Raw genomic sequence first — 27,311 nt, 5'->3', positions numbered from 1 at the left:
CCTCAAAAAAAAAAAGAAACGGCCCACTTCATTCTTATTAGAGAAACAGTTCCAACTTCTACAGCATAGAGAAATAAGCAAACATTAGGGAATTCTTCTTTTCAACCTGCCTTTCCCTACAACTATCCTCCACCTCTCAAAACTACCCCCAGCAACTATTCCCCACCCTACAAAACACTACTCTTCCAACTATCTATCCACCCCATGCAACCCCTACCTATTTCACCATCCTTCAAAAGTCACCCTATCTTCAAAACTAGATTCAATCCCCCACCCCTCCCCCCATAAAAAATGTCTTGCTTCTCCTCTTTCCTTTAAGTCAAAGGCACACGGAAAGAGCATAGTTATACACACATACACACAGAGAGATGGAAAGAACTCCAGCAGTCATTCTCTGAATGCATTCCCCACTTGTTTTTGTATGGTGAGGCACCTTCTGGAGATCATCTCTCTATATAAAACGCACCTCCAACGTTCCATTGAAGCCTCACTTTCCCAACGTTCGAAAGTGAGGCGGCTGAGACCACTTTTTTGCTCCATAAGTGTCTGCCCCGCCCACGCGTCAAACGTGATGACGCAGGGGGCGGAGCAATGACACTCATGCAGCAAAAATGACGCCCCCCCCGGCGCAACAACATGGCCCCTCCGCGCTGCCCCACCCCCAAAGCTGCAGAATGCAGGAGGTGCAACCCCCCCACAAGCCACCCACCGTCGCGTTGCTTTGCCGGCGGGGGACACGAAACCCCGCCAGCACAAGTCCTGTCTGCTGACTACTGCGTGATCTTCGGCGTTGCAAGCCTCTGCAGGCAGGGCTTCTGTGCGTCTGACGTCCTGCAAGTGCAGGACGTCAGACGCACATAACCCCGCCCTGCACAGGCTACCAACGCCGAAGATCGCTGGAGTCAGTCAGACTCAGACAACACAGGACTTCTGCTGGCGGGATTTTGGGTCCCCCACCAGCAAAACTACGCGATGGTGGGTGCAATGGCGATGATGGGTGGGCGACCGGCTGCATCGCGGTGGGTGGGATTGCGGCAGGGGGGGGTGCATCGCGTGGAGGAGGCGCTAAGCAGGATCTCCCCCCCTCCCAAAACAGAACTATATGGCAGCCCATGGAGGGATGAGGTGTTGGGTCTGGCTGGCTGGAGGGAAAGCATAGGAAGGGCAGGAGCTTTTGGGGGTGGCAGGAGGGGATCAGGGGATTTTGAAGAGAATCAGAGTTATGCAATTTTGAGCTGTCCTAATTTAACCCAGTGACCAATGTGGGTGGTCAGTGCGGAACATCATTGGCACTGCATAAACTACAGTGCCTGCCCAGTACTGTCCACAGCGCCCCCCCCCCCCCCCCCACCTCCCCAAAAGTCTCTTAAGCAAAACTTCAGACACAAGGAGGGGGAGGATGAGGGCCGGAAGAGGTCCAGAGACCACAGATGGAGGCGGGGGAGGGGGTCCTCACAGCACAAACGAAGGGGGACGGGGGATCCACAGCCCTGACAGGAGGGCAGCAGGGAGACATAAGAGGAGGAGGGGGGGGAACACTGACCAGACAGAGAGATGAGGGATCCTGCGACAACACAGTGGCACAGGCAGACGGAGGGGGTTCTCTCACTCTGTGTCTCTCTCACTCTCAAACACTGTCTACAACACACGCTATGTCTCACACTGGATCACATTCACTGTGTGTCACACAGTCACTCTCAAACACTCTCTCACTCTCATACACTCTCGCTGTGGCTCACATATCCACTCAAAACACACTGTCAATCTCACACACAAACACTCTCTAACAGACACACTTGCAGCCACAAACATTCAATCTGTCTCTCTCACATAGTCACTCTCACACAAACTCTCTCAAACATACACACTCCGAGAAAAACCTTGCTAGCGCCCGTTTCATTTCTGTCAGAAACGGGCCTTTTTTACTAGTACTTTAATAAGATGTAAAACAGGATGGAATCAGTCCAGATGACAGCTAATAAGATGGTCAGTGGTCTCCATCATAAAAGCATACAGGAACAGATTCATAGACCTCAATATGTATACTCTGGAAGAAAGACGAAAGAGAGGAGATATGATTAAGACACAGTGCCGTAGCAAGGGTGCTGACACCCGGGGCAGGTCGCCACTGCGCACCCCCTCCCCCCCCCCCGGGTGCAGGGCACGGCGCACCCCCCCCCCCCCGAAACGCACCCTTACCTTGCAGCGGAGGGCAGGCGGGAGGGCCGATCCGCCCCCAGTGCACGTCACTGGGAGCTGCGTCGGCTCTGCTGCTTCCCTGCTTTCTCTGCCCCGGAACAGGAAATAACCTGTTCCGGGGCAGAAAGAGCATGGAACCACCGAGCCGACACCCCCCCCAGCGGCGTGCACCCGGGGCGGACCACCCCACCGCCCCTCCCCCCCTTCCTACGCCACTGTTGAGACATGTAAACAACTCCGCAGCATAACTGCACAGGAGACAAATCTCAACTGAAAGGAAACTTTGGAATGAAGGGACATAAGATGAAGTTAAAAGGGGATAGACCGAGAAGTAATCTTAAGGAATTACTTCTTTACGGAAATTATGGTGGATGCGTGGACCATATATGAATTTAAGAAAGCACTGGACAGGCACATGGGATCTCAAGGGGAGGAAGAGATTACGTAAGTACATTAGTATTGCAATACTGGGACAAACCAAAAGTCCATCAAGCCCAGCAACCTGTTTCCAACAGTGGCCAATTCAGGTCACAAGTACTTGGCAAGATCCCCCAAAAATACAATACATTTTATGCTGCTTATCCTAGAAATAAGCAGTGGATTTTTGCTACGTCCGTTTTAATAATGGTCTATGAACTTTTCCTTTAGGAAGCCATCCAAGCTTCTTTAAACCTTGTTAAGGTAACTGCTTTTACTACATTTTCTGCCAACAAATTCCAGAGTTTAATTACACATTGAGTGAAGAAAGATTTTCTCCAATTCGTTTTAAATTTACTACTTTGTAGCTTCATTGCGTGCCCCCTAGTCCTAGAATTTTTGGAAAGAGCAAAGAAGAAATTAGACCTTAACTGCTAATTTGCTTTCCTTTAGTCCCTCCAGACCGGCCCAGGGTTGGACTGATGGGTTGTGCACGCCTTCCAGCAGGTGGAGACTGAAAATCTTCTGACTCTAGAGAGCCAATAAGAGCCCTGGCCATGTGACCCTAGTCTCAGTATTTGACTAACAAAGCAGGAAAGAAGAGAAAGACCCAACCTTCTGTGTCCTGTGGAATCTAAGCAGCCACCAAACAGTCATAAACAGTGCTTGAACGACGGCCAAGCCATGCAGCAAAGCTCACCAACACCAAGGAGAAGAGGTATGGCTTAACAGGGTTTTTTTTTTTTTTTTTAAATAAATGAACTGTCAACTGACAGAGCAACTCCATCGTAGAACTCCGGAACTATGTACAAACAATCACTCTTCAAAGAACACGGGAGGGACCTGGGCCAGTCCGGAGGGACTAAAGGAAAGCAAACTAGCAGGTAAGGTCTAATTTCTCCTTTCTTGGTGTCCCTCCGGACCGGCCCAGGGTTGGACTGATGGGAAGTAACAAAGCAGTAGACCTAAGGGAGGGACCCCAGCAAACCCGCTGTTAGCACTCAAGTTGCAAAAAATCGCCTCCTGCCGACACTATACATCCAGTCTATAGTGTCTAGAAAAGGACTGCAGCGAGGCCCACGTCGCCGCCTTACAAATGTCTGTGGGTGGCAACAAGAATCACTCCACCCAAGAAGCTGCTTGTCCCCTTGTGGAGTGAGCCTTAACACCTTCCAGGACCGTTCTCCTGGCAAGCATGTAAGCAGAAGCTATCATCTCTTTGAGCCACCGAGAAATAGTGGGCTTAAAGGCGGCGAAACCCTTACGCAAACTGGCCTGGAGTACAAACAGACGATCCATGTGCCTAAAGTCATTAGTAACCCTCAGATAGCGTTTAAGAACTCTCTTAATGTCCAATGTAAGCAACTTCCTCTGAGACACCGTACCTGAGGAACACCCCAGGACAGGGAGGAAAACTGACTGGGAGAGATGAAACTGTGACAGTACCTTAGGTAAGAAAGAAGGCACTGGGCACAAAACCACTCGCTCCTTAGAAAACTCCAAAAACAGAGGCCTTCAGGAAAAGGCTTGCAGCTGCGAGACTCTCCGAGCAGAAGCAATGGCCACCAAAAACACGGTCTTAAGAGTTAAGTCCTTAAGGGAACAAGAAGACAACGACTCAAAGGGAGGACCCGTCAGTGTGGAAAGCACCAGGTTGAGATCCCAAGCCGGAAAAGCAGCTCTGACTGGTGGACAAAGAAGGCTGACCCCCCCTTTCAGGAAACGCGAAACATCAGGAAGAGAGGCCAACGACTTCCCTCGCACCCAGCCTCGGAAACAGGACATTGCCACCACCTGTACCTTTATCAAAGCCACGCTGCAAAAAATCCAAAATCTCCGCCACCAAAGCCCGGAAGGGAAAAATACCACCATCTACCAACACCATCTGCACACCACGCCTCAAAAATCCTCCATGTACGAATATAATGCAGGGACGTAGACCGGCGACGCGACCGGAGCATGGTTGAAATCACAGGAGCGGAATAACCTCTCTTCATTAAGCAAGCTTGTTCAAGGGCCAAGCCATAAGACAAACTCGAGTTGGATCTGGATGAAGGACCGGGCCTTGCGACAGAAGATCCTTGAGAACAGGGAGACGAAGAGGAGGTGCAGACCGAAGGCGCTGAAGGTCTGCGTACCACGGACGACGAGGCCAATCGGGTTCCACGAGGACTACTGAACCACCATGAGCCTCGATTCTTTGTAACAGACTACCCAAGAGAGGCCACGGAGGAAATGCGTATAGAAGACCGGGAGGCCACTGTTGTAAGAGGGCATATATCCTCACTGCTCTTGAGTCATAAGTACATAAGTACATAAGTAGTGCCATACTGGGAAAGACCAAAGGTCCATCTAGCCCAGCATCCTGTCACCGACAGTGGCCAATCCAGGTCAAGGGCACCTGGCACGCTCCCCAAACGTAAAAACATTCCAGACAAGTTATACCTAAAAATGCGGAATTTTTCCAAGTCCATTTAATAGCGGTCTATGGACTTGTCCTTTAGGAATCTATCTAACCCCTTTTTAAACTCCGTCAAGCTAACCGCCCGTACCACGTTCTCCGGCAACGAATTCCAGAGTCTAATTACACGTTGGGTGAAGAAAAATTTTCTCCGATTCGTTTTAAATTTACCACACTGTAGCTTCAACTCATGCCCTCTAGTCCTAGTATTTTTGGATAGCGTGAACAGTCGCTTCACATCCACCCGATCCATTCCACTCTTCTCCAAGCTGAAAAGCCCTAGCCTTCTCAGCCTCTCTTCATAGGAAAGTCGTCCCATCCCCACTATCATTTTCGTCACCCTTCGCTGTACCTTTTCCAATTCTACTATATCTTTTTTGAGATACGGAGACCAGTACTGAACACAATACTCCAGGTGCGGTCGCACCATGGAGCGATACAACGGCATTATAACATCCGCACACCTGGACTCCATACCCTTCCTAATAACACCCAACATTCTATTCGCTTTCCTAGCCGCAGCAGCACACTGAGCAGAAGGTTTCAGCGTATCATCGACGACGACACCCAGATCCCTTTCTTGATCCGTAACTCCTAACGCGGAACCTTGCAAGACGTAGCTATAATTCGGGTTCCTCTTACCCACATGCATCACTTTGCACTTGTCAACATTGAACTTCATCTGCCACTTGCACGCCCATTCTCCCAGTCTCGCAAGGTCCTCCTGTAATCGTTCACATTCCTCCTGCGACTTGACGACCCTGAATAATTTTGTGTCATCGGCGAATTTAATTACCTCACTAGTTATTCCCATCTCTAGGTCATTTATAAATACATTAAAAAGCAACGGACCCAGCACAGACCCCTGCGGGACCCCACTAACTACCCTCCTTCACTGAGAATACTGGCCACGCAATCCTACTCTCTGCTTCCTATCTTTCAACCAGTTCTTAATCCATAATAATACCCTATCTCCGATTCCATGACTCTGCAATTTCTTCAGGAGTCTTTCGTGCGGCACTTTGTCAAACGCCTTCTGAAAATCCAGATATACAATATCAACCGGCTCCCCATTGTCCACATGTTTGCTTACCCCCTCAAAAAAATGCATTAGATTGGTGAGGCAAGACTTCCCTTCACTAAATCCGTGCTGACTTTGTCTCATCAGTCCATGTTTTTGTATATGCTCTGCAATTTTATTCTTAATAATAGCCTCCACCATCTTGCCCGGCACCGACGTCAGACTCACCGGTCTATAATTTCCCGGATCTCCTCTGGAACCCTTCTTAAAAATCGGAGTAACATTGGCTACCCTCCAGTCTTCCGGTACTACACTCGATTTTAGGGACAGATTGCATATTTCTAACAGTAGCTCCGCAAGTTCATTTTTTAGTTCTATTAATACTCTGGGATGAATACCATCAGGTCCCGGTGATTTACTACTCTTCAGCTTGCTGAACTGACCCATTACATCCTCCAAGGTTACAGAGAATTTGTTTAGTTTCTCAGACTCCCCCGCTTCAAATATTCTTTCCGGCACCGGTGTCCCCCCCAAATCCTCCTCGGTGAAGACGACTGAAAAAGCAGGGAACCTTTGCATTGAGGCCAGAGGTCAAAAGATCCAGGACTGGAATGCCCCACTGATCCACTATCAATTGAAACACCCGAAGGCTGAGAGACCATTCCCCTGGATCAAAGGGTGTGACGACTGACAAAGTCTGCCTGAACGTTTTTGGCTCTCGCCACATGGGAAGCCGAGATGGCGGCCAGGTGAAGCTCCGCCCATGCCATGAGACTCGCCGCCTCCTGTTGCAAGAGTCGACTCTTCGTTCCCCCCTGGCGGTTGACACAGACCCAGCCATGGAATTTCCGATAGTATCCGCACCGCCTTGCCCGCTATGAGGGAACAAAACTCCTCCAGAGTTAGACGAATTGCCCTGGTCTCTAACCAATTGATGGACTGGGACACTTCCATGGGAGACTAGAGAACCTGCGCAAGCTTTCCTAAGCAATGGGCTCCCCAGCCCTGTAGGCTGGCATCGGTAGTTAATGCTATCCACTCGGGGGACTACAATGGCATCCCCCTGATGAGATTGCCCTCCCGCAACCACCAGAAGAGACTGCTGCACTCTTGGGAATGCAGGGGCAACCTCACCTGAAGGGAATCCGTCTGAGGAGACCATCGGGACAACAGGGAAGATTGGAGAAACCTCATGTGAGCCCTGGCCCAGGGAACTACCTTTATCGTCGCTGACATGGAACCCAGAACTTGAAGATAATCCCGAGCACAGAGGTCGTGTCTGTGAAGTAACCCCTGAACCTGAGATTGCAGCTTGAGCATCCTGCCCTGGGGAAGGAAAACCCATCCCTGCGCAATGTCGAAGGTAATGCCCAAATACTCCAGGGACGGCGACAGTACCAGACAGCTCTTGGCTAAGTTGCCCACCCAACCGAGGGACTGCAGGAAACTCATCACCCGGGTCGTGACCCGCACACTCTCCCGATAAGATTTCACTCTGATGAGCCAGTCGTCCAAGTATGGGTGGACCAGGATGCCCTCCTTCCTGAGGGCTGCCGCCACTACTACCATGACCTTGGTGAAAGTGGGAGGTGCTATAGCCAACCCGAATGGCAGAGCCCAAAACTGAAAATGCCAGCCCAGAATGGCAAACCAAAGGAACTTCTGGTGACCGGGCCAGATAGGAATGTGAAGATAAGCTTCCGTCAGATCTAAGGCTGTTAAAAACTCTTCCGTACGGACGGCGACGATGACCAACCGAAAGGTCTCCATTCGAAAACTTGTGACTTTGAGAGTCTGATTGATGGGTTTGAGATCCAAAATAGGACAGAAGAAGGCCTCCTTCTTGGGAACCACAAAGTAAATGAAATACCGGCTTTGTCCGCATTCTGAAGAAGGAACTGGGCAAATGGCATGAAGGTCCAATAGCCTCTGTAAGGTGTCCAGAACCGCTCACGCTTTTAGGTGAGAAAGACAGAGAGACTCCAGAAAGGCGTCTGAAAGAGGCCTGGCGAATTCTAAAGCATAACCGTCTCGAATAATTTCCAAGACCCACTGGTCGGAGGTTACGTGGGCCCACCTCTGAAACAGACGAGATCCTACAGGGATCAGAGAAGAGACCATCGCCCCTTCATTGGGAAGGACAGGAAGGGGAATGGAAAGGGATGCTTGAGTCCCGACCTCCCATACAGAAACCCCCAAAAGGACAGTTTTCTGAAAAAACCTGGACCTCTGAACCTGAGCTCCCCGGCCAGTGCGAAACCTACAGAAATTCCTCGACCGGCCAAATAAGGAACTCCAACTATTTGGGCGAGGTCTATCCTATGGGAGACGAGGAACCCTCATATCACCCAAAGTAGGCACAAATTTTTTTTTTCAATCAAACAAGAAAGTGGCTGCCTCTCCCAAAGGCTAAACACCTTTCCTCCGAAAGGGTTTGCCCTTCCCTGCACCAAAGGGAGATGGGGAGGAAGTGGGGAAGGGACCCGGGACCCCTGAGTTTAGCACCCAAGAGGCTGGAGAGGAAAAAAAAATTGCTCTCTTCCTAGCCTCAAAATAGCGATTCACATCTACTTGTTCCACTCTGCTGATTATTTTATAGAAGATCTCCGCTCAGAAATCTCTTCTCCAAGCTGAAGAGCCCTAGTCGCTTTAGCCTTTCCTCACAGGGAAGCCATCCCATCCCCTTTATCATTTCATCGCCCTTCTCTGTACCTTTTCTAAATTCCACTATATCTTATTTGAGATGCGGTGACCAGAATTGCACATAACATTCAAGGTGGGTCGCACCATGGAGCGATACAAAGGCATTATAACATCCTCATTTCTGTTTTCCATTCTTTTCCTAATAATACCTAACATTCCATTTGCTTTCTTAGCCTCTGCCGACACTACACACTAAGCAGAGGGTTTCAATGTATCATCAACGATGACACCTAGATCCCTTTCCTGGTTGGTGACTCCTAATGTGGAATTTTGCATTACATAGCTATAGTTCGGGTTCCTCTTTCCCACATGCATCACTTTCCATTTGCTTAAACATCATCTCCCAATCTCGTAAGGTCCTCTTGTAATTTTCACAATCCTCTTGCGATTTAACAACTTTGAATAACTTTGTGTCGTCACCAAATTTAATTACCTCACTACTTGCTCCCATCTATAGACCATTTATAAGTATGTTAAAAAAGCAGTGGTCCCAGCATAGACCCCTAGGGAACCCCACTGACTACCCTTCTCCATTGAGAATACTGACCATTTAACCCTACTCTCTGTTTTCTATCTTTTAACCAGTTTTTAATGCACAATAGAACACTACCTCCTATCCCATGACTCTCCAATGGAGTTTTTCATGAGCTACTTTGTCAAATGCCTTCTGAAAATCCAGACACACAATATCAACCAGCTCACCTTTATCCACGTTTGTTCACCCTTTCAAAGAAATGTAATAGATTGGTGAGGCAACATTTCCCTTCACTAAATCAATGTTGGCTTTGTCTCCCCCATGCATTTGAATACGCTCTGTAATTTTGTTCTTTATAACAGTCTCTACCATTTTGCCCGGCACTTACATCAGGCTCACCAGTCTATAATTTCCCGGATCACCTATGGAATCTTTTTTAAAAATCGGCATTACATTGGCCAAAATTACATATTACTACTACTACTAATAGCATTTATATAGCGCTACCAGACACAATAGTTCTGCAAGTTCATTTTTCTATTCTATCGATACTCAGGGATGAATACAATGTGGTTCAGGTGATTTGCTATTCTTCAATTTGTCAAACTGCACCATTATATCTTCCAGGATTATAAAGATTTCATTCCACTTTGAATACCATTTCTGGCACTGTGTCTCTCCCAAATCTTCCTCGGTGAAGACCAAAGCAAAGAATTTATTTAATCTCTCTGCTATGGCTTTGTCTTCCCTAAGTGCCCCCTTTTACCCCTCGGTCATCTAGCGATCCAACTGATTCTTTTGCCGGCTTCTTGTTTTTAATATACCTAAAAAAAAAAAATTACCATGTGTTTTTTGCCTCCAACGCAATTTTTTTTTCAAAGTGCTATGCTACACTATTCTGTTTTATATACCACACAAATTATCCAAAAATGGACTTCTAGGCAGTTCACAATATGAAAACCTCTTCTCAAGAGAGATCAACACAAATTTGTATCAACACATCCTAAAATTGCACTGCCTAGAAATCTTTAAAACTCAAAAATCTTAACTAAGAAGACTCAAAGAGGAATGCTTTCAAAAGTTTCTGAAATTGTAAAGGTGACTGTACTTTTTTCAAACTTGCTGGTAATAAATTCCAGAGTCTAGCTCTTTGGACTGAAAATAACTTATCATGCATACTTTTATAACGCATGTTCATAGTAAGTGAAAACTCTCACAATTTAATCCATACACAGTTTTGTAAATCATATTAATAATCTTAAACTGTGTACCCTGTTTAACCATCAACCAATTCAAATCATGTAAGACTGAAGAGAGTCTATCAAACTTATCCAATCCATAGAAAGTCTAGATGTTGCAGTTTGCAAAAACTGCTAAAGTCTCTGCAATTCAGTTCAGATACCATAATAAAGAGAATTGTAGTAGTCCAGCTATGGAAGTACCACTGCCTGGGCTACTGACCTAAAATTACTTTGTGTTAATGAAGATCTGATCGCTCTCAGCTGTCTCAATCGAGAGAAAAAAAAAAACTCTTTTACTAAGCTCATTGACTTGCCTTTGCCTTCCTTATCAGCACTTTTAATTTGACTTACCATTCCTTATGCCGTTTCTTCTTATTTTCAGTCGGATCCTTCTTCCATTTTTTGAAGGATTTTCCTTTAGTTCTAATAGCTTCCTTCACCTCACTTTTTAACCATGCCGGCTGTCATTTGGTCTTCCTGCCTCCTTTTTTAATACATGGAATATATTTGGCCCGGCCTTCCAGGATAGTGTTTTTGAACAGCATCCACGCTTGATGTAAATTTTTGACCTTCGGAGATGCTCCTCTTAAGTTCTTTTTTCACCGTTCTCATTTTATCATAGTCTCCTTTGTGAAAGTTAAATGCTAACATATTGGGTTTCCTGTGTGTACTTACTCCAAAGCTAATATAAAATCTGAACATATGATCACTGTTATCAAGCAGCCCCAGCACCATTACCTCCTGCACCAGCTCATACACTCCACTAAGGACTAGGTCTAGAATTTCTCCTCCTCTTGTTGGCTCCTGTACCAGCTGCTCCATAAAGCAATCCTTGATTTAGTCAAGGAATTTTACCTCCCTAGCATACCCCGATATTACATTTACCCAGTCATTATCAGGGTAATTGAAATCACCCATTATTATTGTGTACCCCAGTTTGTTAGCCTCCCTAATTTCTGATAACATTTCTACATATGTCTGTCCACCCTGGCCAGGTGGACAGTAGTACACTCCTATCACTATTATTTCCCCTTTACACATAGGGATTCCAAGACGTGTTTTGCTTTCTGTAGAATTTTCAATCTATTTCATTCAAGGACCTACTTAACATACAATGCTACCTTTCCACCAATTCGATTCACCCTATCACTATGATATAATTTTTACACTAGCATGACTGTGTCCCACTGGCTATCCTCCTTCCACCAGGTCTCAGAGATGCCGATTATATCTAATTTTTCATTTAGTGCAATATATTCTAAACTCTCCCATCTTATTTCTTAGGCTTCTGGCATTCGCATATAGCAATTTCAAACTCAGTTTGTTTCTATTTACATCTTGCTCAGCAGTTGACCTTGTTAGTTTGAAATCTTTTGTCTACTTTTTATTTAAAGACACGTGGAGGGGCATAATCGAAAGGGACGCCCACGTTTTGCTGAGGGAAACCCGTATTATCGAAATAAGAGGGACGTCCATCTTTCATTTCGACAATACGGTCGAGGACACCCAAATCTTGACATTTAGGTCGTCCCTAGGCTTGGTCGTTTCTGATTTTCGACAATAATGGAAACTAAGGATGCCCATCTCAGAAACTAGCAAATGCAAGTCCATTGGTCGTGGAAGGAGCCAGCATTCGTAGTGCACTGGTCCCCCAAACACGCCAGGACACCAACCGGGAACCCTAGGGGGCACTGCAGTGGGCTTCAGAAATTGCTTCCAGGAACACAGCTCCCTTACCTTGTGTGCGCTGAGTCCCCCCCAAAACCCACTACTGTACATCACTACCATAGCCCTCACTGGTGAAAGGGGCACCTAGATGTGGGTACAGTGGGTTTCTGATGGGTTTTGGAGGTCTCACATTTACCACCACAAGTGTAACAGGTAGTGGGGGATGGGCCTAGGCCCGCCTGCCTGAAGTGCACTGCACCCACTAAAACTGCTCCAGGGACCAGCATACTGCTGTGATGGACCTGAGTATGACATTTGAGGCTGGCACAAAGGATAAGATGTTTTTTTGAGGGTGGGAGGGGGTTAGTGACCACTGGGGGAGTAAGAGGAGGTCATCCCCGATTCTCTCCAGTGGTCATCTGGTCATTTCGGGCACCTTTTTGTGCCTTGGTCGTAAGAAAAACAGGACCAGGTAAAGTAGTCCAAGTGCTCGTCAGGGACGCCCTTTTTTTCCATTATGGGTCGACGACACCCATGTGTTAGGCACGCCCAAGTCCCGCCTTCGCTACGCCTCTGACACGCTCCCGTGAACTTTGGTCGTCCCTGTGACGGAAAGCAGTTGGGGACACCCAAAATCGACTTTCGATTATGCCGATTTGGGCTACCCTGTGGGAAAGGCCGCCCATCTTCCGACTTGTGTCGAAAGATGGGCGTTCTCTTTCGAAAATAAGCTTGCTGGTCTACTATGGCCTCTATTGCAACCTCGCTATCTTCCCTGTTTTGGTGATATCTTTGAAAGGTATCTTGCTCCAAACCATGCATTTTTGAACGAATGTCGGCCTTTCCCCAGGTTCTAGTTTAAAAGCTGCTCTATCTCCTTTTTAAATGCCAATGCCAGCACCCCGGTTCCACCCTGGTTAAGATGGAATCCATCATTCCGGAATAGGCTGCCCCTTCCCAGAATGCGGCCCAGTTCCTTACAAATCTAAAACCCTTCTTCCTACACCATCGCCTCATCTACATATTGGAGGTCTGCCTGTCTCTTGGGCCCTGTGCATGGAATGGGTAGTACTTCAGAAAATTCTATTCTGGAGGTTCTGGATTTGAGCTTTCTACCTAAGAGCCTAAATTTGGCTTCCAGAACCTGTGTGATTGGTACCCACAGGTACTAAGACAGCCGGGTCCTACCCAGCATTTTCTAAAACCTTGTCTAGGTGATGGTTGAGGTCCACCACCTTCGCACCAGGCAAGCAAGTGATCCTCACATCCACCAGCCACCCAGTTATCTATATGCCTAATAATCAAATCACCAACTACAACTGCCATCCGAACCCATTCCTTCCTGGGCAGAAGCTCCTGGAGACACATCCTCGGTGCAAGACGATATTGAATTCCCTGGTGGGCTGGTCCTGGTTACATGATTAATTCCAGCTGCATAAGGATGATTGCTCTACCTTTAGAAGACCTCCCTCCTCCAAGGCAGCACAAGGGCTGCCAGACTGGAGGTGAGACTTCTCTACAATGCCCCTGTAGGCCTCCTCTATGTACCTCTCTGTCACCCTCAGCTCCTCCGCTACTCTAGCCTCAAGAGAACGGGCTCTTTGCATCAAGCACACACATATAACCTCTCACCAACTGGGAGATAATCATATATGTGACACTCAATGCAAAAGACTGGATATAATCCCTCTCGACACTCAATGCAAAAGACTGGATAGAATCCCTCTCGCTGATGGACTGCTGTCTGCATCTTAGTATTATAGAGTTTAATTAAAACTTCTTATAGTTCCCAATTTCATGGGAGGCCCTCCCCTGAATCCACTCAAAAAAAAAGTTTATAAGTAATTAATTTATTTAACAAATTTATACTCCACTCATCAAGGTACCTGAATGGAGTACAACATACATAAAATCCAAAACATATATATCAAAAACATAGAAAAAAAAATCAAAAATAGCAGAAAAATTCAACAGAGCACCCAAACCTCAACTCTCCCAAGAAAATGGCCTAAAGTAAACGCAAATCAGAGAGGAAAGAGTTCCACAGCCTAGGTACCATCACAAAAAATGCCAGAGAATGAACTTCCTCCAAGCTTTCGCCCCCTTCATTCCACTGAAACAGCACTTGCTAAAGTCTCCAATGACCTGTTTCTGGACAGATCCAACGGTCTCTAATCTATCCTCATCCTTCTCGATCTATCTGCTGCTTTTGACACTGATGATCACAGCCTACTCCTTGATACGCTGTCCTCACTTGGATTTCAGGGCTCTGTTCTTTCCTGCTTTTCTTCTTATCTCTCCCAGCGTACTTTTAGTGTATACTCTGGTGGATCCTCCTCTACTTCTATCCCACTGTCAGTTGGTGTACCTCAGGGATCTGTTCTTTTCTCCATCTATACTTCCTCCCTTGGTACTCTGATCTCCTCCCATGTATCATCTTTACGCTGATGATTCCCAGATCTAACTCTCCACACCAGAAACCTCAGCAGGAATCCAGGCCAAAGTATCAGCCTGCCTGTCTGACATTGCTGCCTGGATGTCTCACCGCCATCTGAAACTAAACATGACCAAGACTGAGCTTCTTATCTTTCCCCCTAAACCAACCTCTCCTCTTCCCCCATTCTATATTTCTGTGGATAACACTATCAGCTCGTAACCTTGGGGTCATCTTCGACTCCTCCCTCTCTGCACATATTCGGCAGACTGCTAAAACCTGTCATTTCTTTCTCTATCACCAAAATTCACCCTTTCCTTTCTAAGCACACTACCAGAACCCTCATCCACATTCTTATTACCTCTCACTTAGACTAATGCAACTTGCTTCTCACAGGTCTCCCACTTAGCCATCTCTCTCCTCTTCAATCTGTTCAAAATTCTGCTGCACGACTAATATTCCGCCAGTGTCGCTATGCTCATATTAGCCCTCTCCTCAAGCCACTTCACTGGCCCCCTATCCGTTTCTGCATACAGTTCAAACTCCTCTTATTGACTTATAAGTGCATTCACTCTGCAGCTCCTCAGTACCTCTCCACTCTCATCTCTCCCTACACTCCTCCCCGGGAACTCTGTTCACTGGGTAAATCTCTCTTATCTGCACCCTTCTCCTCCACCGCTAACTTCACACTCCGTTCCTTTTATCTTGCTGCACCATATGCCTGGAATAGACTTCTTGAGTCGGTACGTCAAGCTCCATCTCTGGCCGTCTTCAAATCTAAGCTAAAAGCCCACCTTTTTGATGCTGCTTTTAACTTCTAACCCTTATTTTATCATCCTCACTTTTAATATTCCCTTATCTCTTATTTGGCCTGTTTGTCTGTCCTAATTAGATTGTAAGCGCTGTCGATCAGGGACTGTCTTTTCATGTTCAAGTGTACAGCGCTGCGTACATCTAGTAGCGCTATAGAAATGATAAGTAGTAGTAGTAGCAGCAGCAGCAAGTGAACCTGGCAAAATGAGGGAACATCCAATAAACACTGACCCTGAAACCTTAGACTTTGCGCAGGACAATAAGCCCACAAATCCTGAACAAGAACTGACGAAGTATCACCATGAAGCGCCTTAAATATCAACATTAAGGGGACCTTTTACTAGAGGGTTGGCACACGCCAATCAAGTTCCAACCTCAGAACACGCCTTTTCCAGCGTTAGAATAATTAGGGAAAATATTACCACAGAGGTTACCTGCCAGTAATCGGGTAGTGCCACATGCTGACTGGTTACCGCCAGGTTAGCATGGGTGCCCTTACCGCCACCTGAATGGGTGGCATTAAGTGCTCCCTCCACAATGGCCACACAGCAAGTGCAAACTTATCACACGGCCATTTCATTATTTCCAATTCATTTTCACCCACTGTGGTAAAAGGGGCCCTTGCGCATAGCAAAAAACAGTCCTTTTACTGCAGCTTTGTAAAAGGGCCCCTAAGATCTTAAACTGAATACACCACATTATAGGAAGCCAATGCAAAGATATCAAATGCAGTGTAACATGATCCATTCTACCAGCACCAACACTCATAGGTTTGGCTGAATTCTGAGCCACTTGCAAGGCTCTCAAGGTTGCCTAAGGCAGGCCACACAGAAGAGAACTGCAGTAATCAAGGCCAGGTAGAAGGTAACTCTGCAAAACAATGGAAAATTTTCACATAGAAAGGATACCTTTTAACTTCGCAACCAACCAAATTTTAAAAAAAAACACAAACACACAACCTTAATCGCAGCTGCTGTCTTTTAAGCAGTAATGAAGCATCCAAAATAATCCCCAGACTCCAAACCAAAGTACACAAAGGGCAAACAGCATCCAAATGAAACCCAGTAAAAGGACACTGCTCACCCGAACATGCCAACTATAAAATCTGAATCTTTGCCATATTTAAGGTCAGACCCTTAGCAATCATCCAGGTCTGAACAGTCCTAAAATGAGACTCCAAACTCCTCCCTCAACTCCACTCTTAATTGTACCAATACAAACCCTGGAAACACCTATAAATGTAAAAACTAGTGTGTTTTATTATTTTTATTTTAACGTGTAGTGCAGGGGAAGAGTCAGAAAGACTTATTCTGCATTAACTATGTCCCTCTTCCCTCTACCATCCAGCTATTATTCTGTGCACCCCTCTCCTACTCCCTAAGAATCCTTCCTACAGCACCTACTTGTTGCAGCAGCTCTTTTGCCTGAATCCAGGTTAGGCCACAGCATTAGCTGTTCCTCCCTGGCAGGTACCAAGTTTGACACCCAGGAAGCCTATTACCCAGAGTTTTTCTAGTCCTGGTGCAGTGGATTGATGACCATGTCTCTATCTCACTGTACATTAGTCTTGGATGCTGATAATTAAGCATAACACATAATCTAATCAATTTTCCCATCAATGCAGCCGTGTTATCAACAACTTCCTCGCTCCTTCTTTTGTGAATAGGGCTAAGACACTGCTCAAGTCCTCTAAATCCACATCCTTTTCCAATGTTTAAACCTCTCTAAACTCCATTAATATTCTTTGATACATTCCATCTGACTTTACTGCTTCACCTTTTCTTTTTACTAGTTATATCCCGAATATCTCTTTCATAGGACTAGGATCTTTTCAATTTGTACTTCTGTCACTTATCTGCAGTTCCTCATAAACCCTCTACTATTAATCTGCACCGGAACTTAATACCTGTTTTTCTAGATACCTCTCCCTCAAACTTATAGTGCCACCCTGTACTCTGTGAAAGCTGAATTATCTAAATCATGTCTTGCCTCCTTGATTTACCGCCTTAGCTATCTTCTCTTGACAGCATTTCCTGCTTCCCTCTTGCCTTCCTTCTGTAACCCCTTGTATTTTGTAAAGCCAATCATTTATGATAACCTTTTCAATTACCTCCTGAAATCCATACAGCTCTTCTACTCTTGCTTTTTCTTCCCTATGTTAGGGCCCCGGCCCCTTTTACTAAGCTGTGTTAACCACTAACATGCAATTAACACAGCAAAACACAGGACAAAAAATGTTCCACATCAGTTTTGGCATCTGTGTGAGATAAGTACGCAGTAATTATTCTTTTCTTTTGGGGGGGGGAGGGTGCGTGGATGTGCTATCAGCTAGTGCATGTACATTACCGCATCCATAACACGGAAGCCCTTAAAATGCCTCCTAAATAAGAAGTGGTAAGTGCTCCCTGCTAATGCTAACATTAGCGCATGGCCACTAATGAAACAAATATGAAAAAGCCTTTTTTGACAGAGGCACTAGAAATGGGTTTAACATTCGGAAAAGGCCCACATATGAACACACTAAGTCCATTTCTTAGTGCAGCTTAGTAATAAGACCCCTTAATGATTTTTTTGCACATACAACTGTTCTCCTCAATCCCCAACTTGAAAAAAAAAAATGTTAGCACTACAGAAGTTCAAGGCCCTTTTCCTTATATGGCCTCTACCTTCTTAACTGGAACCTTGCTATCTAGTGATCACAAGACCCCAGGAATTTACCTAAAGCAATTCCAAAGCTGTGGTAAAGTAACACATTTTACAAAGAGTCATTTACCTATGGTACCTCAGGAATGCAGGTTAGTAACTCCTGTGGTACATCTAAGATTTGCATTGCCCATTCCTGGTCTCAGCAATGGTGAGACAGCAGGCTGTGTATTAAAAAAAAAAAAAAAATCCATAACTTCAATATAGTGAATTCCCCCATCCCCTCATAAATTAATGCCCTCCTACTTCCAACCCCCTCCCCCTTGGGATCTCTCAAAGTGGGGGGGGGGGCTGGAAGTGACTAGTGGCTGGGTAGCAGCAAATCCCAGTCACTTTGCCCCTGTCAGGTGCTTGGGTTCAAAAATGGTGTCAGTCCAATCCTAGTGGTAGTCTCGCAGTACTTCTGCAAGGGGGGGGAGGGAAGGGGGGAGGGAAATCAAGCTTCCGAAGAAGGGCATTTTACTGTAGCTGTTTACATCTTACAAACTAAAATAGTACCTGCATTTCTCACCTTTACACTACCTACAACATAAAAGTCTCTCTCCATATACCTTACAAATGCTGCTATTCATTTGTACACAAAAGCGCCTCTCGTCTTTTCCACGTCAGCATTCTTGCTCTTTTACACTTAACTAAGTGTGTACACAGCATATCATACAGCATTAAAAAGTGCTAATATTAATATTTGCTCGCCATAATGGTATTTATTAAAACAAAATGTCAACTTGCTGATTTCATTGCACTCACACAGAATGATGCATGCTCTATTAGACTTGTCACACTACAAATCTTAAAAATCAGCCCACACAAATTTTAGAAATAATTCTGCATTTCTCAAAAAACAAAAAAAAGATTATAGGAGCACAAAAACATGTAATAAAACAAACAGCAGAGCAAATATCAGAAATAATGTAAGAAAGCAACCAATACTTGGTTGAATGATCCATAGTAAGATATCATGTTATAAAAACATCCAAACTTTTTTTGAAACTTCTTGTTGCATATTCATTTACCAATGTGCTACAGAAATTTTAACACTTAACTTTTCATTTGTCTTGAGTGCTGTGGGCGACTTCTTTAGAAGTCAGATTTGAGCTGGTTCTGGGACCAGTCCTTTGAGGAAGAGAATCAGGTGTCCTAGACCGTGAGAATGGTGTTTTTTAAATTTAAAACAACATTACATCTGTAGGCCGTTTTTGCTTTTTTTTTTTTTTTTTAGTTATTTCTGCTGGTAGTCTAGCAGTCTAACCTTCCAATTTTAGATTACAGTCCACTGTATTTAAGGCTCGTTGCACAAAATACAGAGGCACACTTATGCCCTGATGATCAAAGATAAATGCGGGCGCTACAGGCCACTAGTGCCGGATTATCGTCCGCATTTACCTTCTCACTATGATCAGAAGAGTCTGGCGCAACAAACGGTGCCCGCGCCAAGCAAAAGAACAGAGCTCATTTAAATTAGATTATTCCGCCCCTATGATCAGAAAACAGCACCTTAACCCTATACCAGCTCACAGCTGGCATTAGGGTTAAAGATCCCTCTGTTCCCACCTGGACTGTCACTGACAGTCCTGTGGATCCAGTGGACCCCCCTATCCTCCAACAGCAAGACCCTGGTGGCCTAGTACCCCCCAAAGGGCAGCGACATGGTCCTGCGAACTTCCAGCCTCCCAACACCCCCCAGACATGAGCACATGGGGGGAGGGGGGCTGGCGGTCAGGTGCATCTCCAGCCCCCGACCCCCCCCCAACACCCAAAAATATCCCTGGTGGCCCAGTGGACAACCCTAACCCACCCCCCCCCCCCCCCATACCTCGCTGTTCGATGGAGGAGAGAGTAGCACTCCCTCCTCTTCCAGTGCCCCCTCCAAAATGATGGTGGCATGATGCTCTGGTCGAGGCTTCCCTATCACATAGAGGCGGCGATGGAAGAGGAGGGAGTGCTATTCCTTCCTCAGTCAAACAATGAGGTATGGGAGGAGGGGACCGCTAGACCACAAGGCGGGGTGGGGGATGGGGTTATGGTCAGCCACTAGAGATTTTTTTTGGTGTCAGGGGGATTAAGGGGCTAGAGATCCACCAGACCTCCTGCCCTCCATGTCTCTGTCTTGGGGGGGAGGGGGGGCTTAGGAGAGCACTAGGCCACCAGGGCCTTTGCTTTTGAGGTGGTCTGGAACTCCAACTCCTGTGTTTGACATGTCCGAGCTTTTAACAGCCCGGACCGGTCAAACAAGTGTGGAAGGATTGTGCTCGAGCACATGCTCAGACACAATCCGCCCATACTTTGTGCCCTGAAAATGGCAGATACAAATCAAGGTCAGGTATACAAATAAAGTAGCACATATGAGTTTATCTTGTTGGGCAGACTGGATGGACCGTACAGGTCTTTTTCTGCCGTCACCTACTATGTTACTATCCTGCTTATTTTTGAAGCAGATCGCCGGTCATCTTCCGACACAAATCGGGAGATGGCCGGCCATCTCCTAAACCCAGGCAAATCGGTATAATGGAAAGCCGATTTTGGCCGGCTCCAACTGCTTTCTGTCGCAGAGCCGGCCAAAGTTCAAGGGGGTGTGTTGGCAGGGTAGTGAAGGCGGGATGGGGGTGTGGTTAAGACATGGCCGGCTTCGGCCGATAATGGAAAAAAGGCCGGCTCGGACAAGCATTTGGCCTGCTTCACTTGGTCCATTTATTTTTAGGACCAAGCCTCAAAGTGCCCCAATTGACCAGATGACCACCTGAGAGAATCAGGGATCACCTCCCCTTACTCCCCCAGTGGTCACCAACCCCCTCCCACCCAAAAAAAATATATATATAAAAAAACAATTTTTGCCAGTCTCTATGCCAGCCTGAAATGTCATACCCAGCTCCCTGACAGCAGTATGCAGGTCCATGGAGCAGTTTTTAGTGGGTGCAGTGCACTTCAGGCAGGTGGACCCAGGCCCATCCCCCCCCCTCCACCTGTTACACTTGTGGTGGTAAATGGGAGCCCTCCAAACCCCCCCCAAAAAACCCACTGTGTCCACATGTAGGTGGCCCCCTTCACCCCTTAGGGCTATGGTAGTGGTGTAGAGTTGTGGAGAGTGGGTTTTGGGGGGCGGGGATTTGGGGGGCTCAGCACCCAAGGTAAGGGAGCTAGGCACCTGGGACCAATTTTTGAAGTTCACTGCAGTGCACCCTAGGGTGACCGGTTGGTGTCCTGACATGCGAGGGGGACCAGTACACTACAAATGCTGGCTCTTCCCACAACCAAATACCTTGGATTTGGCCGGGTTTGATATCGCCGGCATTAGTTTCCATTATCGCCGGAAACCAATGCCGGCCATCTCTAAAGCCAGTCCAAATGCTGATATTTGGCTGGCTCCGACCGTATTATTGAAACAAGATAGCCGGCTATCTTTCGTTTCGATAATATGATTGGGACACCGCTTTTCGGGGCCAGCCATCTACATGGCCGGCGCTGTTCGATTATGCCCCTCCACGTTCTCCCAATGATCATTCTGAGAGATTTCAGACAGCCTTAAAAACCTGGCTGTTCCCTGGAGAGCTCTGGTGGTAAAGGCTGAAGAGTTTGCTTGTGCTGTTTGGGGAGGGGGAATGAAGCACAGGAGAATCTTTAATGATTTTTAATTTGGGGGTATAATTGTACATGTTGTATTGGATATGGGGAGAAGAGGGATGCTTACAGGGAGGGATGGGGTACTTTTTATTTTCTCTATACCACATTGTTTTTATGAAAGCGCTATATAAAAAAAACTTTATAAGAACTTTTGAGAGGGTTTTTTTAATGGAAAAATACAATGTTTATTTTTCAGAATGATTTATTCTTGTGATGCTGGAAAAATTATTCATTACAGCTAAATGTACCATTACCACTTGTTTTCCATATATAATGCATCTTATGCGTTGCTTCTCTATCTTTGCTACAATGACTCATAGTTTAGCATAAGAATATAAGTCATGCCATGCTGGATCAGACCACTGATCCCTCAAGTTCCCTGTCTCCTACAGTTGCTAATCCAGTTCATCAGGAACTACTTACAAAATCTTAAATGAGAGATCCAGTCCCTGTTGCTCATTCCCAGAAATAAATATGTATATGTCCACCAAAAAGGGTGTGATACAAAGCCATGCATGCCAAGCAACAAAACAATAAGCAGTCCAACACCTTAATAACTTGGCCATCTCATCCAATGTAGGACCTGGCAAAGCAGGAAGCTTAAATCTTAGCCAGCAATTTATTTTTTGTTTGGGAGCTTTTAAATTTTATACATCACATACAGAGTCTGCATGTCTAGTGTCACTGTTTCTCCCTTGAGAAAACCATTACACAAGCAAGGCTCACTACATTGAATATTTTCCACTGTCTCCAACAGAATGATTTATTACATATAAATATCTTGCAGAATATTTTGCAAGGTATTTGAGGTGTATGATTAAACTAGGCGCTAAAAAAAAGCAGGATTCTGATGTTTTCAACTAGCTCTAATGTAATAATCAATTTCCTTACCCAGGAGTATCCACCTAAATACTATTGCTTTCTTAATTTTACCTTTGATATTTGCTGGTTACAAAAGAAGTACCTGTATAGAATACGTAAAGCACTTTGAGGCCCATAATTAAAAAAAATTCACTAAAGGGAAGTACATAAGTAATACCACACTGGGAAAAGACCATCGAGCCCAGCATCCTGTCCACAACAGCAGCCAATCCAGGCGAAGGGCACCTGGCAAGCTTCCCAAACATTCTATACATGTTATTCCTGGAATAGTGGATTTTTCCCAAGTCCATTTAGTAGTGGTTTATGGACTTGTCCTTTAGGAAACCATCTAACCCCTTTTTAAACTCTGCCAAGCTAACCGCCTTCACCACGCTCTCCGGCAACGAATTCTAGAGTTTAATTACGCGTTGGGTGAAGAAACATTTTCTCCGATTTGTTTTAAATTTAATACACTGTAGTTTCATCGCATGCCCCCTAGTCCTAGTATTTTTGGCAAGCGTGAACAGACGCTTCACATCCACCTGTTCCACTCCACTCATTATTTTATATACCTCTATCATGTCTCCCCTCAGCCGTCTCTTCTCCAAGCTGAAAAGCCCTAGCCTCCTTAGTCTTTCTTCATAGGGAAGTCGTCCTATCCCTGCTATCATTTCAGTCGCCCTTCGCTGCACCTCTTCCAATTCCACTATATCTTTGAGATGCGGCGACCAGAATTGAACACAATACTCAAGGTGCGGTCGCACCATGGAGCGATATAACGGCATTATAACATCCTCACACCTGTTTTCCATACCTTTCCTAATAATACCCAACATTCTATTAACTTTCCTAGCCACAGCAGCACACTGAACAGAAGGTTTCAGCGTATTATTGACGACGACACCCAGATCCCTTTCTTGGTCCGTAACTCCTAACGTGGAACCTTGCATGATGTAGCTATAATTCTGGTTCTTTATTCCCACATGCATCACCTTGCACTTGCTCACATTAAACGTCATCTGCCATCTAGCCGCCCAGTCTCCCAGTCTCGTAAGGTCCTTCTGTAATTTTTCACAATCCTGTCGCGAGTTAACGACTTTGAATAACTTTGTGTCATCAGCAAATTTAATTACCTCGCTAGTTACTCCCATCTCTAAATCATTTATAAATATATTAAAAAACTGCGGTCCTAGCACAGACCCCTGAGGAACCCCACTAGCTACCCTTCTCCATTGTGAATACTGCCCATTTAACCCCACTCTCTGTTTCCTATCCTTCAACCAGTTTTTAATCCACAATAGGACTTTTCCTCCTATCCCATGAAGAATGTGTGTCAAGCCTTTGGGTACCTTTTTATCTAAAGACTTTGCATCAGTTGGCACAGGGAAATATTTCAGTATCAGTAGTTGAATATGTGAAATGTAGAATTAATTGCATCCAAAATAATAATCACAAGCTTTATACTATACATTTCCGTGAAAATACATTATGATGGATGAGGAAAGATGGTGCACAATCATCTCTCTTACAAAAATGAAACCTTTGCAAACTACAATATATTTTACTGAACATGAGTTCTGAGAACTATGGATACTCCTTCAGATAAATGTAAATATCTTTAAAATAACAGATATCACCACCATAACAGAACTAAGAAAAGGTTGTGATCACGTGGCACATTCCTACTCCCAATGAAAAATGCTTGATACAAGAAAACTAGATATGCAGTAAAGAAGAAAAGTACAAAAGCAGTATTAATAGCGTCAGTATCAACTGACTACTTAGTACTATGCAATCAGAGACCAAGTAAACATCATGGAAAGATACAAAATTTGCCCCAACTATATTGAGCATCACTGATTTGATTTCAAAAAGCAGCATTCTGGCACCAAAATACAATAGTTTGAACATTTTAATCAGGAGGCCAAAACTCAAGTAGAAGAGTCTGGACTTATTCCAGGTCTTTGTCCATTTTATACTTACTACTATTGTTCTTTGCATACCAGGGAACTGAGCTTTGTTTCCAAATCCAACCTGTAAAGAGGTCTAAATCAAAAGCATGGATGCTTTCAGTAGTGGCCTCTGTTCTATAAGACAAGCTGCCACTGAACATTAAGCTTGAAATGAATGGCCTTAACTTTAACAAAATTTACACTGACTTTCTTAAGCAGCAAATGTTCTTGGGGACATTTAATTTCTGTAATGTAAGAGCAGGTTTGAGCTGTGTTGTATTATAGTATAAGTATATTAAAACTTAAGAACATAACAGGCTCATTTTCAAAGCACTTAGACTTACAAAGTTTTAGACTTACAAAGTTCCATAGCTTACTTGTGCTTTGAAAATACACCTCATAGACTTTGTAAGTGTATGTGCTTTGAAAATGAACACCAGTGTGTCAGTCTCGTTCAGACCAAAAAGGTCCATCAAAGCCAGCCTCCTATCTTCGACAATAACCAATCCAGGTCGCAGGTACCTCCGAAATAATTGTTTTGATCTTATTTAATTATTGCCATTCTTTTCCTATGTAGTTCACTGGTTGCCTGTACTTTATATTTTATAATTTAAAATTTTAATGTTATATTGTAGAAGCTGCACACCATTTTGGGGATCTGCAAAACTCAGCAATATAGTCTAAAAATCCTTTAAACAAAGTTTGAGGTACAAAAAGTAGATAAACAGTTGCATACTATTTGGGGGATATGCTAAACTCAGCAATACAGTCTAAAAATTCTTTAAACAAAATTTGAGATACAAAAAGTAGAAAAAAAGCAAACAACGAGCTCACATTTTTGTTTTCACGTGTGTATAAAAGCAGCTGGTGACAAAAAAAAAAAATAAAAACAAAGGAAAGAAAGCAATTTCCCCGTGTTTAAAACGGACTCTTCTACCACTCTCACATACAGAGAGGCACTTGGATATAAAAACACAGACACACAGCCGACCCCGGTCTCTCTGGGCCTCTCCCCCGGGGCTGCTTTCCGCTGATTCCCCGGGCCGCAGCTCCCTTGCCCTCGGGAGACCACTGCAGCCTTTACCACCTCCCCCGCTGGCTCCTCCCTAGACCCGAAAACCGACTCCCGGCCAGGAAGAAAGACAAAAGCGGCGAAAATGCACCTACCTCCCAGCACCAGTCATAGGGCCGCCCTCAGCCCCGCCCCCCGCGCAGTACGTCACTCGCTACACAACCCTGCTTCACGCCGCACAGCCACTCACAGCACCCCTCTCACTCCAGCTCCAGCCAACCCACTACCAGTCACCGAAAGCCAGCAACCAATAACCTGTGAGTGAGGAAGTATAATTGTAGCGTCTGCTCTGCTCTCCTCTACGGTAAGTGAGAGAGAGAGAGAGAGGAAGAAGGATTGGTGACAGAGGAGGGGTCAGTTAGGCGGATTCTGCGGCTCCAGGGGTGTTTTGATTGGACAATAGGACGTCTGTGGTCCAATCAAACGAGTGACAGGCGCTGCGTCTGCTACGGACCTGGGACTATGGGTTCACATTTTGGGGCGTCAATGATTTAAGTTCAAAGCGAAAGTAGAGATGGTTCGTCTCGTAAGATTTTGGGTGATGCTGGGAGAAAGGAAGAAGGAGTAGGTGACAGAGGAAGGGTCAGTTAGGCGGATTCTGCGGCTCCAGGGGTGTTATGATTGGACTGCAGGACGTCTGTGGTCCAATCAGAGAAGTGACAGGCGCTGCGTCTGCTACGGACCTCGGAGGACTATGGATTCACGTTTTGTTTTTTTTTTTTTGGGGGGGGGGGGGGGGGGGGTCAATGATCTAAATTCAAAGCGAAAGTAGAGATGGTTTGTCTCGTAAGAACGCATCTTAAAGAAAAACTGTGGCAATCTTTTTGGAATTTTAGTTTCGATGTCTCGTTCAGTCACCCAATCCTTATATTTCGTTTAGCACTGCTCATTTTGAACCCCAGGAAAGCTAAAGCTAGTCATCTTCAGATCTATGTTGGTCTGACTGGTAATCTCGGTATTTTCTGCTCCGACTCGTATGAAGTAGTTTAACATTGCCTTCAAACTCATCCTTTGGAAATCATTCGTTCTACCTGAACTATCTGATGAATCGGATAAACTGTTGTTTGAGTTTCTAATCTCCATTACCATTAAACTTATCGTTAATCACTGGAAGAATAATTCTTCTCACTTACCAAATATAGTGGAATTGGGTTATTTTACATAAGAATTATGAATCCATTCTACGATGTCATACTTTAACTCTAGAAAATTGTTAAAATGTAAAACATTAGATACCTATATTTCTAATTTGCAATTTTGGAAGGTCAGCAACAATCAATTTGAGTCTACTATATCTCTGGGCAATAGTTATAGCTAGTAAGACTCGTGCTTTTTTTCTTGCATTGTTCTTGCAACTTTTACACCTATGTCATTCATATATTTCTTGAATATCATTTGTATTTTTATTATCTGAAATTACAATAAAATATTAAAATAAAAAAAAAGGCAGCATAGGCACTAGAATGGGGTGGGCCACAGAGCCATGGTCCCACCAATGTAGTATTTTGACCATGTAGCATCAGCAACTGGACATATTGGGGGCACTGCTGGAGATTAGTTTGTTTGGTTCCTCCAACCAAAAAGATGTTCCATTACTACTGGAGAATATCCTCGAGTGGCCCAATCAAAACCCAGACTTAGTTGAATCCAATGGAAAATCTGTAACAAAGACT

The 27,311-nt window shown here is 45.1% G+C and overlaps 1 protein-coding gene across 2 annotated transcripts in view; it reads right to left on the bottom strand.

The window, feature by feature from the left end:
* Positions 1-25,807, bottom strand: part of FER (FER tyrosine kinase) — a 370,578-nt gene extending 344,771 nt beyond the window's left edge. The window contains exon 1 of one of the 2 annotated variants that reach the window (XM_030193456.1): positions 25,734-25,807. The gene's annotated coding sequence lies outside the window, so the exon portion shown is untranslated. Of the gene's footprint in view, positions 1-25,400; positions 25,634-25,733 lie in introns of those variants that run through there. The other variant, XM_030193455.1, reaches the window with a different exon arrangement.
* Between the last annotated feature and the right edge of the window lie 1,504 nt (positions 25,808-27,311).

Source organism: Microcaecilia unicolor, chromosome 2 (assembly GCF_901765095.1).
Source record: "Microcaecilia unicolor chromosome 2, aMicUni1.1, whole genome shotgun sequence".
In the NCBI taxonomy this organism is placed as follows: domain Eukaryota; kingdom Metazoa; phylum Chordata; class Amphibia; order Gymnophiona; family Siphonopidae; genus Microcaecilia; species Microcaecilia unicolor.
This window is presented reverse-complemented; position numbering and strand designations above follow the sequence as displayed.